The sequence below is a fragment of the Mastomys coucha genome, unplaced genomic scaffold (assembly GCF_008632895.1).
Source record: "Mastomys coucha isolate ucsf_1 unplaced genomic scaffold, UCSF_Mcou_1 pScaffold22, whole genome shotgun sequence".
Classification (NCBI taxonomy): domain Eukaryota; kingdom Metazoa; phylum Chordata; class Mammalia; order Rodentia; family Muridae; genus Mastomys; species Mastomys coucha.
Genome location: NW_022196905.1, coordinates 110,363,960 through 110,378,835, shown reverse-complemented (window position 1 = coordinate 110,378,835; position 14,876 = coordinate 110,363,960).

Here is a 14,876-nt window from a genome sequence, read left to right as displayed (position 1 = left end):
TGCTGGGGCCAGTGTAAAATAAATAGCCCCTGCTTCTGTCCTAGCCAGCAATTCCTCTGCCTTGCCCACCCTGCTGTGCTTAGCAAGGGTTGGCTCCAAGTGCTAGCTTCTGAACCAGTGTTATTGTCAAGGAATGTGGAAGCAGCTGGGTTGGGAGCAAGGGGCGGAGTGAGCCATTCATTTGCCATCTGTGGAGCCAGTGAGAGCTGGTCTGATGGCAGCTGGGGCCAACTCAGTGTGACACAGGGTGATGTGTTCCAGCCAAGCTGGCAACCAGAGTCATCCGTGAGCTTACGTGTGTGCCCACCAGGGCTACCATCTTTTTTGACCGCAGGGTTGAGAGGCCAAGAGTTGGGAAGGGGCGAGGGGCTCATGGTGAGTTGTTTTGTCCCCCAGTTGCAGCTCCTCTGCTTGACCCTGCAAGACAGAGAATACTGTCACATGCCCTAGGCAGCTTAAGAGTTGTATTAGCTCTGGCTAAAGATCATTATTAAAAAAAAAAAAAAAAAAGAAGAAGAAGAAGAAAGAAAGAAAGAAAAGAAAAATCACACTATTAAGCATTTTCATTGGCAGACACTTTATCTGGAGTTCAGATCTTCAAGCTGTCAGAGTTTGAAGGGAATTACTCACAGAGATTTATTCTTGGGAAGTTTATTTTCTCAAGTAAAGCCAGTTCCCACCCAGTCCTACACTCTAATCGTGAGGATACTAAGAAAGTGGCTGCTGTTACGTCTCCAACTCTACTGTTAGCCTTAGGTGATTGGTTCAGAAATAGATTCTCAACCCGTGATGAGCCAATTAGAAAGTTCCCTTGAGAGTCTGGATTGAGAACTGAGAAAGAAGCTTGTAGCCATGTCTTGTCCTGTTACTGTAACAAAATAACCAACAAACCCAATTGAAAGAGGAAAGGGTTTAGTTTTTAGCTCACAGATCTAGGTGGTGCTACTATATGGCAGAGAAGGTACTGGGTGGCTGGTTATATTGTGTCAAGAATCAGGAAACAGGGAACAGTGGATACCTGTGCTCAGTTTGCTTCCTCCATCTTATTTGGACCAGGACCCTCATCCAATGGGATGGTGCTATTCAAATCTAGGGTTGGTCCAGGCAAGCCTGGAGATTCCTTTCCATGGTGTTTTTAAATCCCATCAAGCTGACAATCAAGATTCAAAATGTTATAAAGTGACTGGATTTATGATGTGTGAAAGGAGACAGCCAGCCAGGAGGAGGAGGAGGAGGAGGAAGAGAAGAAGAATGAGGAGGAGGAGGAGGGAAAGGAGGAAGAAGAGGAGGAGGAAGGGGAGCAGGAAGAAGAAGAAGAGGAGGGAAAAGAGGAGGAGGAAAAGAAGGAGGAGGAAGAAGAGGAGAAAGAGAAGGAAGAGGAATAGAAGGGAGAGGAGGAGGAGGATGGCTTGAATTAAGGTAAATTATCCAACATTCAAATACTGGGACACATAATGTCCCAATGTCTTGGGACACACAAGCACATGCTGGAAAAGGAGACCAACTCTTCACGCAAGCTCCTCCTTAAGCCTCTGTTTTTAATTTGTTACTTATTGATGTAAGCTATCCTTGTATGTAGGCTCAGTGACCTGCGCCTTCACAAAGTCCCCCAAGTCTCCACTAAAACCACATTTCCCACTTGACCTAGGGGTGCAGGATCAGAGTTTTGGCTGCTTGGGAGGCTGAGGCAGGAGAGTCACAAGTTCAAGGCCAGAGTGAGCCACAAGAGTGAGTTTAAAACTAGCTTGTGTAGCAGTGAGTTTAAAACCAACTCGTGTAGCTTAATTGAAACAATGTCTCAGAATAAAAACTGGAAAGAGAACCAAGTATGTAGCTCAGCCAGAGGCCTTGTCTAGCAGGAACAAGGTCCCAGGTTAAAGGGAAACATGAACACATGCAAACCATATCACCTTTTCTGTGATAGTGAATGTAGTGATTTGAATGTACTTAGGCCAGGGAGTGACACTATTAGGAGGTGTGGTCTTGTTGGAGGAGTGGCAAGGAGACCCTCCTCCTAGCTGCCTAGAAGTCACACTCTTCTGTTTGCCTTCAGAACAAGATGTAAGACTCTTTGCTCCTTCTCCAGAGACATGCCTGCCTGGATGCTGCCATGTTTCCTCCATGATGATAATGGACTGAACCTCTGAACCTATAAGCCAGCCACAAGTAAATGTTGTCCTTATAAGAGTTGCCTTGGCCATAGTGTCTCTTCACAGCAATAGAAACCCTCACTAAGACAATGGGATATGTCTTTCATGTTTAAGGCTTCCTGAACAGTAGGTGTACATATATAGAGGAACTCCAAAACCATGTGCGTTTAGGCATTTGTTTATTACATATACATATGTTTATATATGTGTGTGTATATATATATGTATATATACATGTGTGTGCATATGCATGTATGTATGTTAAGCACCTGCCATAGCACACATATCTCAGAGGCCAGAGGACAACTTGCAGGAGTTGGTTCTCTCTTCCCAACACATGGGTCCCAGTAATCTAGCTAGGTTGTTGGGTTGGGTGGAGGGCCTTTCCCTGCTGGGCCTTCTAGCCAGCCTCAGCTCTCTGTTTAGACTCAAGGACAAATGGTGGTCTCAGTAGACACTCTCCATGCTATAGCAAGAAGCTTCCTTTGCTGTAGTCTGCTTTGCCCATTTCCCAGTCACTGCACCAGTGTTTCTGTCAGAGCTTTGGGAATCTATGCTGTCCCAACTAGCAGGGCTAGTATCGAGGCACCAACTTCCCCGTCTTCCACTAATGATCCTCAGGAGCTGGTGTGTATTAAACACTGTAGACCTGGGGCTAGAGAGATGGTTCAGTAGTCAAACACACTGGCTGTTCTTGCAGAGGACCTGGGTTTGATTTCCAGCACCCATATGGTGGCTAACAATCATCTGTAACTATAGTCACAGGGGATCTGATGACCTCTTCTGGTCTCTGTGGGCACTGCACACTGCAGAGTTATACAAGCAGGTAAAACACTCACACAAAATAAAGACAAATAAATCTTAAAAAAAAAAAAAAGCTAACTCAGAACCGTAGTTTCTTTGTCCCCTTTTACTGTGAACATGTTGATACTCAAGGGGTAAACAGGAGGGAAAGGTGTTTTGTGTGACCTTGAGCTTCGGATCATCCTACCTTCCCTTCTTTAGTGCTGGAATTGTAAGCACGCACCACCACATGGATTTCTGAGGGGCTGGGGTTCAATCTTGGAGCTTCATGCCTGCTACCAGAGTGCCTTACCAGCCAAGCTACATGTCCAGCCCCTTCACTTTTTAAATGTACCAGTTTCAGTCAATTCTCTGGCCAAAACCCCAGCATGCGAGTTCCTCTTTTCTTTAAGACGGGAGTCTGAATGCGCCAGCCAACCAAACAAAGCCATAAAGCCAATTAGTTGTATTGATGAGTGGTGTGTACAGGTTCCTGCAGATCAATTCATAAATATTATAAATTGAAACCATTTCTAAACAATGCTCTGTGACTAATGGCTTGGGTTGTAGTGGGTTTTCCCAGGCTGTTGAGTGCCTAATTGTGCTCAGCTTCAATGAGGGTTTTTGGGACCTCAGTCCTGCAGCTTCAAGGTCAAAGAGCCATATTTTTAGCTGCCAGACTGGGTGACAGAACCCCTGCTCTTTCACTTAAAAGTTATTTATTAGCTTGTGTTTATTGTACATAATGAGTTCCGTTATATGACATTTTCATACCTGTGCATAATGAAGTTGACCATGTTCATCACTACACTCTCCTGTTTCCCTCCCAGTCTCACTGATTCCCTTCCTCTTTTAACCTAATTTTAACCCTTTAGTGAATGGGTAACACAGGTGAGCAGCGTTTATTTACAGGAGAGTGGGCATGCTACCAATTGCTCCACCATTGAAGAAATATCTCCTTCCCTTTTGACCATGAACTGTCTGTAAATCCTCAAGGAAGGGCTGGGCCTCATGAGCCTCTTCTCACTCCATGAGAGGATATTAATGGACAGTGTGGTGGTTTGAATATGCTTGGCCTAGGGAGGGGCACTACTAGGAGGTGTGGCAATGTTGGAGAAGTTGTGGTCTTGTTGGAGTGGGTGTGGCAATGTTGGAGTGGGTGTGGCCTTGTTGGAGGAAGTGAATCACTGTGGGGGTGGGCTTTGAGGCTCCTATGCTCAAGTTCTGTCCAGTATGAAAGGGAACCTTCTCTTAGCTGCCTGCAGAAGAAAGTCTCTTCCTGGCTGGCTTTGGATCAAGATGCAGAACTCTCAGATCCTCTCTAGCACTATGTCTGTTTAGACACTGCCGTGCTTCCTGCCATGATGATGATGGACTGAACCTCTGAACCTGTAAGCCAGCACCAATTAGATGTTGTCCTTATAAGAGTTGTCTTGATCATGGTGCCTCTTCATAGCAATGGAAACTCTAAGACAGACAATCTCTTGGTGATCATAGATGCTATGAACTGAAGAGTGTAATGGCCAAGTATAGCCCAGAAGTTACCATTCCATAGTATTCTACCCTTGTTCCAGCTCTTGTGTTCTCTCTCTCCAGCTCCTATTAGATTCCCTGAGTCTTGGGGAGAGTGCTGAACGCCCCACTTATGGCTGAGTGTTGAACAGTCATCTGATCTCAGCACTTGCCTGTTTTTTCACTAACTAGTGTCCTAGTTTGCTTTTTTCTGTGGGGTGGGTTAGCAGTGATGCTCCATCTCCATGGATAGGCAATATTGTTCAATCTCAGTTCTGTCTGCGGTTCCAGAAGAGAGTCATTCATTTATTTCTGTGTCTTCTATGCTGTGCCACACACAGTGACTTGTTCAGGATAGCCCACGTCTACAGAAATGCAAATATCTAAGCTTTGAAATCCTGGACTGTAGGGGCTGGAGAGGTGGCTCAGTGGTTGAGAGCACTGACTGCTCTTCCAAAGGTCCTGAGTTTAATTCCCAGCAATCACATGGTGGCTCACAACCATCTGGAATGGGATCTGTTGCCCTCTTCTGGTGTGTCTGAAGAGAGCAACAGGGTACTCACATAATAAAATAAATAAAATAAATCTTAAAAAAAAAGGAAAAAAGAAATCCCAGACTGTGTTTAGTAGCCCCCTCTTACTTAGCATAATCAACAGAAGGTGCTCTTTCTATAGCCACTCAGTGACTACACGTTGATGGGTACCATCCTCTCTGTTGTAGGGATGTTGGTAACTAGAGATTGTTGTTAACTCTGCATCTGCCTAGAAGTGACACATAAGAGCCCATGAGACAGAATCAGTCACATGGTGCCAATTAACTGCCATCCTCAGAGAGATCACACTGTTGAAGAAGTCAGGGTGCAAACAAATTATTGCATAAATAATGACTTAACAATTGGGATTATGGCTACAAAGAAAACCCAGGATCCTATGAGAGTGTTAAGCAGGAGACCCTGTGCCTTTTAGTGGGGTCTAAGAGCTTTTCTTAGGGGAGGGTGGGAGCAGAGGAGACCTGAGGGGGATGTGGAAGCTGATCAGGTGCTGAGAGGGAAGGACACACCAGCCATGACACAAAGGCAGCTCCCACAAAAGCATTGCTGCCAAAGGGAGAAATACATAGAAACAATACCAGTTACTCAACAGGGGCAGCCCATGTGCTTGAGTCTGTGCACTATGCACCCTGTACCCACTACATTTATGGTCCTCTTTGCTAGTGTAGAACACACTGCCTAGCAAATGTCTGTGCAGTACTAGAAGTGGTGTGTACCCCTGAGCACTCTGTGCTGCATCTTCTGTAAATGACTTCCCTCTTAGCTTGGGAGTCCCATGGCCCCAAGGTAGGGGAGAACGCTAACTTGCTTTAGGACAGTGGTTTTTACCTTCCTAAGGTTGTGACAGTTAAATACAGTTCCTCATGTTGTAGTGACACCCAACAATGAAATTATCTCATTGCTCCTTTTTCATTGCAATTGTAGTTTTGGTACTGTTTAGAAGATAACATAAATATCTGATATATCTGATATTTCATCCTCCTCAAGGGGTCTTGACCCACAGATTGAGAGCCACTGTTTTAGGATGATCTTCCTGTGTCTAGTTCATTGGGTTCCCCAGATCCTAGGTCATCATTTCATGACGGACAGCATTTGGCTGAGCAGAGCTTTTGAAAGTGTTTCAATGCAGTGGAATGTTCTGAAAAATGAAATCCAGTACCAATAGTAGATAGGGGTGGTTAGTAGCCTGGGAGAAGATCTCCAATTGTAGCCCTTCTTTAGTAGAAATTGGGGCTTCTCTGGGCAGCTTGGCAAATGGTACATACTCAACATACCTGAAAAGGTCTAAGCTGTCAAGAATGCAGGTGGTTACAGGACCATGATAGGTATGAGTTTTCTTTCTTTTCTCTGTGGTAGGTAGAATAATGTCTCCCCAACAAAGGCATTCACATCCTGTCAATCAGCTGTGACTATGGAAGGCCAGGCCTTCTCAACTCTTGTCATAGTTAGGGTTTTACTGCTGTGAACAGACACCATGACCAAGGCAACTCTTTTAAGGACAATATTTAATTGAGGATGGCTTACTCATTCAGAGGTTCAGTCCATTATCATCAAGGCTGGAGCATGACAGCATCCAGGCACACATGAGGCTGGAAGAGCTGGGGAGCTAGGATGAGGGTCTTAAAGGCCAGGTCCATAACAACACATTTTCTCCAACAAGGCCACACCTACTTCAAAAGGCCACACCCACTCCAACAAGGCCACATCTCCTGAGAGTGCCAAGCATATTCAAACTACCACAACCAGTTTGGTTGCCTTGTCCTGCCCTTCAGTTTTGGAACTCATCCTGAGAAAGGGAATAGGGGCCTATGGCTGGGGAGGAGAAGGCTGGAAAACAAGTCTACTGCTGATTACCTTAAGAGAATTAGGCAACGTTGGTAGTACTGGTAGGAGTGATGAGAGCTTTAGGGCTAGGATCCAAAGAGTCTTAGAATTCTTTTCCAGGCAGGATATACAACTACAGAGAGACCCTCAGTGATCCCTCCAGCCAGCACTTCCAGCCAGCACTGCTGGGATATGATGACCAGGCTGGGAAGCTCCTCAAAGGCAGAGTCCTGAGTAGGAGGCAGGAGCCCTGTGCTCTGAATTCACCACTTTATTTTTTTCCCCCTTGTCTTTCCTGGTATTCCCAACCTCTTTTAATAAAAGAGCCCTCAGAGGCACCACTCTTAGGTCGGTTTCTGCTTTTGGGGTTCCAGGGTAACCGAGTCATCTTCCACCAGGGCAGATTAGAAGTTTTAGGTCCAAATCCCATGATTCTTTCTCTGACTCCACCCCTTTTCCTTTTCTTCCTTTTTAATGGAGGTAAGGTGCACACAGCATCATTTTTATGTAACAACACAGCAGGGCTTTAGTGGTACACCATATTTGTGTGCATGTGTGTGGAAGCTGAGGTCAACATTGCAAGTCTTCATTGATTGTTAAGTGTTCTCCATGTCCCTCTCTCTCTCTCCCTCTCTTTTAAAGATTTATTTATTTCATGTATGTGAGTACACTGTCACTGTCTTCAGACACACCAGAAGAGGGCATTGGATCCCATTCCAGATGGTTGTGATCCATCATGTGGTTGCTGGTATTTGAACTCAGGACCTCTGGAAAGAGCAGTCAGTGCTCTTAACCACTTAACCTCCTTCACTGCTCTCCACTTCTTTATTTTTAAGATTTTTATTTTAAATCATATGTCTGGGCATGTTGGTGCAGGTGCCTGCAGAAGCCAGAAGAGGGCGTCAGATACCCTGGAGCTAGAGTTACAGGTGATTATGAGCCACCTAATGGGAGTTCTGGGAACTGTAATTGGGTCTTTGCAAGACCTGCAAGTGCTCTTAAGTGCTGGGCTCTTCCCAGCCTCTCCCTCCTCTTTGGGACACTGATTCAGCTAAGCTGGCTGAAGCTCCACTGAGCTCCAGAGAGCCGCATGCCTCTATACCTTCCCAGCCCTCAGCACTAGGATTATAGACAGATACTACCATATTGACTTTTTACATGGGAGCTGGAGACCTGAACAGGTCCTCATATTTTTTGAGACAAAAAATTTTACTGACTGAACCTTCCCTCTAGCCTCTCTAAGCATCAATTTTAATGAATACTTTCTCCCCTGATATGTTAGAATGTGACTTATTTAACAAACACCCTTTTGGTGGACATTTAGATTATTTCTAGTCTTTTGTGATTATTTTAGAGTGAACATCCTTGCAGCTACATTCATCACTGGGACACATTGTTTTCTGGAGACTATTTGCAGACTCATTTTCTAAAAGAAGACAGGAAACATTGTATCTTCATTACTCCGAGCCAGGAAATGTTTCAGAGTCTAGACATGGTGGCTGGCTGCTGATCCCATCATGTGCCCAACCTGCTGTGGCCTCATCCCAAGCAGATGCCGTTCCATAGGTCAGTCTGCTGGATACCATTGTCTGTGTGCCAGGTTTCTGCTGCTAGACCAAAGGGCAGATGGAGCTAAACCCTCTTCAATAGGTAGACACCAGAGCAGTCAATTCCTAGCCTTGGGCAATTAATCATCTCTAGAGAGAATTAGGTTCATGGACGATGGCTTATTGACAGCTTGTTGCTCTCTTCAGCCCCAGGTCCACTTGGAGATCACTGTTATCCAAAACATAAGCAGGTCAAGTGCAGCCACTTGGTTCCTGGCTTGAGATGTCCTAGATGCCGTTGGCATTTGTTTTCTTATCCTTGGGTTTATGACTAGGAGGAAGGTGAAAGTCTGGGAGATGGAAGCCTGGGAATGATTTAGTCAATCTTGAGCCTTGGGTCACTGGAATACCCTATCCAGGTGGTGCCTAGGCGCCAAAAGGACAGAGGAAAGTTGACAGTGAGTAGGAGGACTTTACTTGACCTAGCATAACAGATGAGACTAGTAGAGTTTGCATGCACAGTTCTGCCACCACCAAATCAATCAGTTAACCAACTAACCATCAACCAATTGTTGGTCAGTCAATCAACTAACTAATCCAATAGCATACATTGACTGTGGGCCAGGGACTGAGAATGCACGGACCTGGCTCGCAGAGACACTTGACTGTGAAGATGGAGCCGAGCGTGCAGCATGCATGCCAGGGTGAGCCCTTGCATCCATATCTGTTGGAACAAAGGATCTGTAGAGGGTGGGTAGAGGGAAATGAGAGCTTCTGCGCAGTCTAATTGGAGGCTCAGCCAAGCTTCCAGGGAATTCTGAAACTGGGTGATCCCTTAGGAACATCCTAGTTGGGTGCAGTGGACCACACTGGTGCCCCACCAAATGTGAGCCACATGTGACTGAATGTAGGCATCCCTGACATGGAACTTTGGCCTAAACAGCTCTGTGCAGCAGGCAATCCCTGTAAGAGAGAGAGAGAGAGAGAGAGAGAGAGAGGGAGAGAGCTGAGGGAAACAGTTGGGGGAGGAAGACTCAAGGTCCTGAGGGAGGCCACACATGGTGTATCCCTTCATCCAACCTGGTCCTTGGAAGAGCTCACACTAATGTATGAAGATTTTGGATGGGTTTGTTCAAAAGTAGGACCCAAGACTTGGATTTGAGAGTGGTTAGCTTATTTAGGAGCTGGTTCTAGTAACCAGGAATTTGAGAACAGGGGCCTGGGGAGGTGGTTCAGTTGGCCAAGTCTTTGGAGCACAAGCTTAAGTGACTTGGACCTGAATCCCAACTACCCAACTAAAAATCCAGGCATGATAGTGAGCTTCTGTAATGTTAGCACTTGGGGGACAGAGACAGGAGGATACCTGGACTCAGTGACTAGACGTCTAGCCAAAATGGTATGATTCAGGTCCAGTAAGGGACATTGCCTCAAAAAGTAAGTTAAAAAGTGGCATCAATCTCTGCTTTCACACACACACACACACACACACACACGCATACTATATATATATATACATATATATGTATATATATATATGCACATGACATACACATGTATGCACATTTGCATACATACATACATACATACATACATACACATGCACACACAACATATGTACATGCAAATACCAAACATGTACACATACACACATATATACACACATTTACACACAACATATGTACATGCAGACAACACATAACACATGTACACACGTACACATGCAACATACACACACAAAACATACACACAAATGCACACATATACACAGTATATGTACATGCACACACCACACATACACCACATGCACACATATGTCTAAGTATTCATGCATAAAGGAATGGGAAGAATGAGACAAGGGAGGACCAAGGTGATAAATGGTTCATTATCAAACAGTTCCATGCTGTGGAAGCCAAGAGGTATGGTTCAGAATTAGCCACTGAGGGACATGTGAGATGGGCTTGCTCTGACTCCTGTGCCCCATGGGCTGAGGGTTCTTGGGCTAAGGGTTGCTCCTGAAGTCTGGATCCCTATACTTGAAGAATGCACCCATGAGGGCTTTTCCTACACCCTTGAGAAAAGCTTAGAGGCAGAGTCAGGGAGACGGCTTGATGTGGGGTATTGCCAGAGGACACGGGTGTTGTGGTCATGGAAAAGATGGAGAACTCTAGAAGATCCTGTGGCAGAGGCCTGTCTTGTTTTGTTTTGTTTTGAAAGATAGTCTGTGACAGAAATAATGAGGAAATTAATCTTGTGGGTGATAAGATCCCTTATGAAGATACCCAGGCCCTAGGCTGTCTCATCTCTCTGTAAGCCTTTACTGAAAACACAGGACTTAAAAATCCCATTCCTTTCTTGTAGAACAGAATGATTAATCAACAAACCAACCAACCAGCCAACCAACCAACCAACCAACCATCTATGTATTCTACTAAGTGCCAGCCACTGTTTTAAAGCCTGTCAAAACCTTCCTGAGAGAGGTTAGGGAGATGGCTCAGCTGATGAAAACCTGAGTTTGGATCCCCAGCATCTACATAAAAGTCCAGTGCTCAGGAGGCAGAGACAGGGGTAGGGGGAAAGTGGGCTAGCCAGACTAGCTGAATTCATGAGAGCTGGGTTCAGGGAGAGACCCCACCTCAGTAAGGGGACATACCTGATGCCAACTGCTGGCCTCCACATAAACAAATGCGCACACATGTACACCAGCACACTTGTACATACCTAAGCCCACACATGAATACACACATATATTCATATATGCACACACACACACACACACACACACACACACACAGAGACAGATGCATCCTCCCAAAAGGCTGTCCTGTCTATTCTACTTTACTCAAGCCCCTGAGTTCTATGCTCTGTCCAATCTTTCCCCTTGGGTCCTAGAAGATGGCTTTGCTTCTGGGTTTGAGACTATCACACCCCTGAATTTCTTCTGGTCACTGTTTCACCTTTAACTATGTAATCTCTACTGGGTGTCCTGTCTACCCAGCCTCAGGGATAAAAGTGTGTGTGTGTATACATGTAGGTGTGTGCCATGGTCCATGTATGGTGGCCAGAGGATATCTTGAAGAAGTTGGTTCTCTCCTACTATGTGGGTTGGGACAGGTTGGGTCAAGTGTCTTCACCCACTGGGCCATCCAGCCCATCCTGCTATAGCATTTTTCTTTTTCTTTTTCCTTTTCTTCTTTTTTTTTCTTTTTTGACCGCTGCTGTTTTCTCTTTTATCCTTTGTGAGGTTCATTTGCCTGGAGTCTATATAATTAAAATCAGGACTTGGTCATCGCTAGGTTGGCTACTCCCAGTTTAACTCTTGAAGGATGCCTTTCTGGGATTTTCAGATCTACCTCCCCTAGTGTGGCTGTGTCTGAGATTGTGTTAAAAATCACTCTCCTCATGCCTCTAGATTCCTCCTCTGTCAGCTATTTCGGGTCAGTCTACCCATCATTAGCTACTTAGGCTTTATGGCCTCAAGGTGCCAGCATCTCCATCTGTTTCCCTGCTGTGATGAACACTGGAGATGTAATAGTTTGTGATGATTAGAAATTTAAGTGATGATTAGAAACTTAGACACAGAGACACAGTCTTGACCTGACCAGGAGACTCCCTCCCTGCCACCTAGCTGCTTTAGTGTGCCAGGGGCAATGCTGGCTGCTGGGAGAGAGAACCATCAATGGTTTTCCTAACTCTGGACTCTGCATGCCAGACGAGGTGTGCCCACTGGTGTGACAGTGGCAGGGCTGCTTTGGCAGGGCTGCTTATGGGGTGGACAACTGTTCTCCTGATAGAACTGGAGACATGCTCCACTGGAGGGAATTTACTGCTTGTACTATAAACAGGACTGAAACCTCTGGCTAAGACATCACAGGCCCTAGGGGAGAAATGGTCCACGCTGCCTTTCTAAATAGGGTTGTCAAACAGCTTCTAATTATTTGTGTTTATATGCATGGATTTAGGCTGCTCTCAACCTCGGTCAGAGACAGTTATTGTATCAGGAAGAAGCTTCTGCAGAGACTCGTAACTGTTCAAAGGATAGGTGGCATCAATCGCTCAGCGGTAGAGGGGACATCTACAGCAATTCCTTCCCCACCAAGGCTCAGGGAACATCTCAGAAGAAGGGGCAGAGAGAGTATAAGACATGGTTGTTCCACGCATGAACTCACAGTGGTTGTGGTCACCAGACAGGACCTATACAAGATCAAACCAGTTAGAAATTCCATCATGGAGGAAGGAGGTGCTTCCCAGGTCCCACTTTTAGCTGAGAAGCCATTTACAGTTGGTGGCTGCTTGGAGATGAGTCGATCTTCTCTGGGGGAATGGGAGCTAGGAAGTTCATGTCTCAGTGGATGACGCCATACTGTGTGTGTGTGGCAGCACTCATTAGAGTCAGTGTACTGGAGGAATGAAAAGAGAGAGGATGTGAAATTGGGAGGGTGGTATAGGAATGAATTGGAGGGAGGATGTGGGGGCGGATATGATAAGATACATTGTATCTGTGTGCAGACTTTCAAAGATCATACTTTTAAAAGTTGATGGAGCTCATGATTCTGAAGGCTGAGAGTCTGAGAAGTCTGAGAGAAGGCTGGCCTTTGTCAGGGTCTTCTTGTTGCACGAAAACATGGCAGAGGCTATCCCATCATGACATAGAGCCTAGAAAGCCACTAACACCATTGTAGGGGGTCCACCCTTAGGACTGAATCTAGGCCTTGTTACTTCCCCACATCTACACCCCCAGATACCACAGCCCTAGTCCTTTGGGAACTGTGTTTCTAACACACAGATTCTAGGGACTGCTCTTAGTACCCATGATTCCTTGAACTCTGACCTTTAACCTCTGACCTCTTCCCCAAAGCTGGAATTTTTTTATTCCCACTTTCTGCCTCTGTTCAAATCTGAAATTTAATCTTCATCAAAGAGCTTCTCCCCTCACATGAACTCCTTCATGTTTCTTTCTGCCCAGCCAATTTGTGTGAATTATATGTTAAAAACAAAAACAAAAACAAAAACAAAAAACCAATCAACCAACCAACCAACCCAGACAAGCAGAACAGAGACAATAAAACTTACCCATTCATCATATCATTGCCTACTGGCTACTATTAATGAGCTGTCACATAAAGGCAAATGTTAAGAAGAGAAAAGGTGACATTGGTATGTGGTTTATGACATGTTTCACTGAATATGACACCATGGCTTTTCTTTCAACATAGACATCCTTCTGATTCATTGGAAATAATTTATATTTTATCTATTTATTTCTAAATGCACACACACGTGTTTGCTGTGTAGGGGATGTGCTCAGGAATGCACTTGCCAATGGAGACCAGAAGAGCGTATTGTGTCCTTTGGAGTCATTGTGAGCTGCCTGATTGTAGGTACTGGGAAACAAATTGGGGTTTCCTGGAAGAGCAGCAAAAGCCACCTCTCCAGACCCCTGAGAGTAATTTCTATTTAAAAGAAGTCCTGCCAATAAAAGTAATACATTGTCCTGAGCAAAAACCAGACAAGAATAAGCAAGAACACCTCCCCCACTCTTCCCTCATTTTTCTCGCTAGTGGAGAGTTTTGGTATTTCAGAGAAGGCATTTTTCACTTTCCTTATGCTGACTTTTTGAATTGATTTTTTTTTTTTTTTGCACTTATATAATCTCAGAACTCAAGGCATCTAGAGGTTTTAAGCTTGCTCTTTGGAAGCCGTTCCTAGGTTTCCCTGGGGCTGACCACTCTTATTAATTCCTGTGAGCTTTCTAATGGCTAATGCAGTCTTTCTTCTTAAGGTCGGAAAGCTCTATTTTCACTTATTTATTTATTTGAGCATTATTTTTATCTTGTGTTAAAATGGCTTCTGTCCTTTCCCATAGGATGAGGGTGGGGCAGGGCGGGGCAGGGCAGGGTGGGGCGGGGCAGGGCAAAGTAAAGCAAAAACAAGTCTAAACAGAAGGTTTTGTGTCTCTTCTGAAAAGCTCCCCCACTCTTATGTCCCTGAGCTGCCTTCTGCAGCTTGATCTGGGTTCTTCAGGCAACTCCTTAATCCCCTCAGTTTTCTTCAACCAAGAAATGGGGATAATTGGACTCAGCCTGAGGCACTGTGGGAAGATGAGTGGATAGAGAGTTCTTAGGTGGCTTTTCCTCCCTTTGACGTGCAATGGCATACTGTGTGTACGTGTTTGGAGTGTGCAGTTGCATGTGCCTGTGCAGGTATGAGTACATGTGGTATGTACTGGCATGTGGAGGACAGAGGTCAATTCCAAGTGTTGTCCTCAGGTACAAGTGACCTCATTCTAAGAGACAGGGTCCTCACTGACCTGAACCTATCAGGCAAGGTCATGCTGGCTAGGAGTTTCAGGGAACCATGTGTCTCTGTTTCCACAGTGCATTGTGGGAAAACTGCTAATTAAGGTTAGAGTCTACCACTGACCAGGTAGCTTTTTTGGGCTCGGAGCTATATGGAGGACTCCTTTTATTGGCAGGGCTTTTCCATCTCTGACTCTGTCTGGGTAGTTAACC